Source organism: Nelumbo nucifera, chromosome 2 (genome assembly GCF_055504915.1).
Source record: "Nelumbo nucifera cultivar China Antique chromosome 2, China Antique-T2T, whole genome shotgun sequence".
Lineage (NCBI taxonomy): Eukaryota > Viridiplantae > Streptophyta > Magnoliopsida > Proteales > Nelumbonaceae > Nelumbo > Nelumbo nucifera.
The window spans coordinates 31,115,975-31,121,240 of NC_142650.1; positions in this window are offsets into that span (position 1 = coordinate 31,115,975).

The following is a 5,266-nucleotide window of genomic DNA, read 5'->3' on the forward strand; positions in this document are numbered from 1 at the left end:
ATACTATACAGCCCAAGCGAGGTGAAGCTGGAATATGCTCTCTGGTTCGGATTTAAGGCAAAATATGAAGCATTGGTCGCCGGGTTAACCCTAGCAAGGGAAATGAAAGCAAAGCACCTCATTGTATGCAGCGACTCACAACTAGTGGTTAACCAAGTCACTGGTGAGTATGAAGCCCGTGACCCCACTATGGCAGCTTACTTGGCTAAAGTCAGAGAGATCCTGCGCAGCTTCATCTCCTACTTCATCAGACAAATTCCAAGGTCCGAGAACGCTGAGGTCGATGCCTTGTTGCGACTAGCTAGCACGAGCAGCAACACCATGCAAACTGTGTACATAGAGGACCTACCTCGGCCCAGCATTCTTGGGGGGGAGGGGGGGCAAAAGAGGTCGCTCCCGTATCACAAGCAGAACCGACCTGGATCGACCCACTCGTGAGTTATCTACTCCATGGGACCCTACCCATAGAACGTAACCCAGCCTGAAGGGTAGAGCGCCAATCAGCTAAATACGTCCTCATAGATAGACAACTGTATAGAAGGTCTTTCACGCTCCCTTACCTACGCTGCTTGCGACCCTCAGAAGCTGAGCATGTACTTCGCAACACCCATGAAGGCTTGTGCAACAAACACTTGGGGGGCAGAGCTCTAGCACAGAAAGTGTTAAGGCAAGGCTATTATTGGCCCATGATGAAGGCGGATGCACTCGAACTCGTCAAAAAATGTGACAGGTGTCAGAGGCATGCCAACATTCACCATCAACCTGCTTTTGATTTGAAATACCTCACTAGCCCGTGGCCCTTTGCATAGTGGGGAATCGGCATCCTTGGTCCTTTCCCCCCAGCAACAGGGCAGAGGAGGTTCTTGGTTGTAGCAGTAGATTACATTATGAAGTTGGTGGAAGCCGAACCCTTGGAAACGATCACAGCCTGCAACAAACATAATTTCTTCTGGAAAAGAATAATATGTCGCTTTGGACTACCTTAAGTGTTGATATCCAACAATGGGAAACTGTTCGAAAATATTAAGTTTCAAAATTGGTGTGCAGAAATGGGGATTCAACAAAATTTTACCTCGGTGGCACACCCCAGGCCAACAGGCAAGTAGAAGTAACTAACAGATCGATATTCCGCGGATTGAAAGCTCGCTTAGCTCAAGCTAAGGGGTTGTGAGTGGATGAACTGCCTACTGTCCTTTGGGCCTACCGAACTACTATTAAGACCGCCACAGGTGAAACCCCTTTCAACCTTACGTATGGCACAGAAGCGGTGGTCCTGGCAAAAATCAAGGTACCCACATTATGATTGGAGGCTTACGATAAGGAGGCGAACGATGATGAGCTCCGTGCCAACCTAGACCTGATAGAGGAGGAACGAGACATGGCTTACATTCGGACTGCAACTTACCAACAAAGAGTAGTTTGGTATTATAACACCCAGGTCAGAAAACGACACTTTCGCATCGGCCACCTGGTTCTTCGGATGGTTATAGTACCTGAGCCCGGCGTTGGCAAGCTTGGACCGAGTTGCGAAGGTCCATACCGAGTAATGCGGGTATTTGGGAAAGGCACATATGAGCTCGAGACTTTAGAAGGGAAGTAGGTACCACGAGCATGGAATATCGATAACCTAAGAAGGTACTACTCATGAACTTGCAACCCAAAGGCAAAATTTCCTCAAGCCTATGTGACCATCGAACTGGACAAAAAAGATGACTGACTGGAGAGAGGACTGCGAGTCACTCCCAGGAGCCTAAGGGTTATGGTGCCGAGCTGACAGAAGACCTCGACACTACAAAAAGTCCTAGTTGCCTCTTTGGCATAAGTAGACAAGTCCTAGTCACCTCTTTGACATAGGTAGACAAGTCCTACTCACCTCTTTGGCATTGGCAGACAAGTCTTAGTTGCCTCTTCGGCATAGGCAACTCGGGTGCAAACCCTACGGTGTCTAATTCACCTCGGCGTACAACAACGTAAGGTTAATCCCACATGGAGTCAAGTTCGTTAGCTCGACACTTAGGGATAACCAACACTTAGGCAAATAAGTGACCCAGGCATAGACAGATCGGGTATGTACCCTATAGTGTCTGATCGTCCAGGCATGCAATGGCAATTAGAACATTTCTACTAGTGAAAAGTTCACTCCTATTTGGTTTAGTTTGCCAGCTCGGGAGTAATCTACACAGAAAAAGTTTTGCACACAAAGATTTCAAAACACTTATATTTCATTGATGTAGAACTTCAAGTACAAAAAATAAAAATAAAAAAAAGAAACTACTGTAACCGAGCTTAGAGGCCCATGATGTACAATGTATGTAAGGGAGTCCAAGAAAAGAGGCACGACTAAACATCTGATCTGATAGAATCCCCTCCAATAAGTAGGTCAATTACCATGTGGTCCTCCTCCATGTCCTCTCGGCTTGCCTCCCTTGACGGCCTCACCTCAAGAATTTCATCGTCACTCTCCCCTTCGAAGGAGTCGGGTTCCTTGTCAACCTCCTTCGCCATCTCGGGAGTGACGACCGACATGGAAACAGATCCGAAGTCGAGCTCAGAAAACTTCTGCCGCATCAGCCACTTACAAAGCTTGAAGCCTGACCGGTACGAGTTAGATCCATACTCGACCTGGAGTTCGTGAAACTCCAGGGACTCCTTAAACTCCCCGATGGTGCGATCTCTCTCTTGAACCCATGCCTCCAGGATGGTGGTGTCAAAGATCTCGGTGCACTCCTTAATCATCGCCTCGAGGTTCTCGTTCTCCCGCAGGAGAGCCTCCTTCTCCCCTTTGAGTTTCTTCTTCTCCTCCGTCAGTACGAGAATCAGCTCCTCCTGGCATTGAGTTCCCTTCTTGGCCCAAAGAACCTCGCCTCAAGCTAAATCCAACTCGCGGTAAAGATTCCGACCATTTTCTTTGGCCTCCCGGGCTCACTTCAAACGGATCTCGGACTGGTAGACAAGTGAATGAATAGCGGAGTTCACCTGGAGAATGGAAAGTAGGCGTAAGTACTATTAATAGAAGAATAAGAAAGTAAACAAAGGGGTGGGTTACTCACCACCATGCAGTAACTAACCGCTCTTCCTCCGAGTTGACTCATTGGCATGTCAGCCCATTCCGCGACCACCGCAGGAAACACGACATCCTTGCTCTTGAGGAGCCCAAGCCGCAGAGTCATTCTGCTCTCCTTCGGGGGTTGAGGCTCGGACACCGAAGTACCCTCGGGCTCGCGAGGCGGGGCCCCCTCGTCCAGGTCAACGATTAGAGGCTGAGGGCGAACCTCCTCCTTCGGGAGCTCGGCCGAGGTCGGCTCTAGTGCAGTGATGGGAAGGAACCGAAAGACCGACCTCCTTCCGACGGGACCTCTTCGAGGCCTTCCTCTTCTTTCCCTTCTGAACACTCCGTAGAAGGTTTGTTGCATCAACACCTGTCATAGCTTCTGCAAGAGAAAAAGGAAAAAGTTAGTCACGAACTGAAGTAAGTGCAAAAATAAAAAAGAAAAAATGATGTGTGTGCCAAGGTGGAGGCCTACTAGGAGGACTCAGCCTAGCTCGTACAAGCTTTTCCTCAGCCAGGAAATCTATCATTTCAAGGCCGAGGTCCCTCCAAGAATTGATGACCACCCTAGTCTCAGCATCCAGCCTCACCCCAGGGTCCTTAATGGCCACTCGCCAGTGAGTCGGGAATGGACATCCCTCAGGGTTCTAAACAAAGAAGTACCTCCTCTTCAGGCCGGTACTTTGTTCGAGCTACCGAACAGAACATTGAACCCAGGGCGGGGGAAATGCAATAACTCTGCCAGGTGTCCTCGCGCAGGTAAGAAGAGTTCTTCTTGATGGAGCAGATCGATCTAAAGATGTCTAGGGTAAGAGGTTGGTTATACTCATGGAACAGTGAGATCGTGCCAACAATGGTTCGGATGGAGTTCGGGTGTAACTGATCAATGGTAATGTTGAAGAACTTAATGATTTCTATGATGAAAGGGTGGAGCAGGAAGCACAACCAAGCTACGAGCTGCTCCTCAAAAACCGCGAGCTCGTGGTGACCATGAACCCAAGGGTACTGACCCAAAGGAATATTGAAGGTAAGGGTGTCGGGAAGACGGTAACGGGCTACCAAGGACAACAATCTATCCGAGGTCATTGTGGAAGGATCGAAGTCATCCGGATCCCGACCCCGAGAAGATGGGACCCCCTCTCCGGAGGTCGGACGCTCTACTCGAGGTTCAGGTTCCTTAGGCCGAGATGGCTCGACGTCGGGTAAAGGTGTTTCCCCTAAGATGTGTAAAGAGGAGCTCTCTAGCGAAGAGCTGACCTCACCGACAAGAGCCGAGGACCGCACCTCGGCACCCTCGGGCTCACTAGAATCGCTAAGTAACCTATCTATGCTAGCACTAGAAAAGGAAAGGGGAACAACTAATGAAAGAAGACGAACTCACCAAAAGGACGACAACGCCCTCGGACACAAAGGGAAGAGTGGCGAGTTGAAGGACTCCGACGTGATCTCAGGAGAGCTCAATTACAATATTTATGGCGAAGGTAATGGGCCCTTTGGCCCCCTATTTATAGTCCACCGTATCTGATGATCAACGACTAAGACCTGTACGATCCGACGACTCCCATGAAAACTGGTTGCACGCTACCCGAAGACGAAATCAATTGAGCGCGCCCTTTGGCGTCCGTGGAATCTATAAATAGTGTGACATTCGCACGTGCCCGAGACACGACCTGGGTCATTTCGTGGTTGAGCCAAATGGTTGAACAGACCCGACCAACGGTTCGCCCTCCAAATTGACTAGACCTTGCGCCAAATCCACCTGGACTCTTCATGAACTCCCTGCACTGGGTTAGGACCCCTGGCACGAGGAGTGGGGGGCAATTGATGAAGGGTGATTTGGCACGACCTAGCAAGAAGGGGACATGTAGGCGCGATCTGATCGAAGGATGACAACTCATCCAGGCAAGCCCAATTCGCAACATTCGGAGTTCGGGTATTCAACCACCTCGGCCGAAAATCCACCTCGGTGTAGAGGCACCTCGACACCCAATCCAATTTGGGACTAAAGAATCGAAGTTCCAGCTCGGAGCTAATGAGCCGAAACGCCACATAACTGACTCCAAAGGCCTCCCCAACAGATCCCTAATCTCTCGAGATCACGATGAGCCAACAAATCACGAATTTCCCAAGATCGTGATGAGAACTCATCCCGGCTCCGCCTGAATCGGAGGTAAACGATAATCCTTATCAACATACTGTTCTCCTTCAAGAACGAAA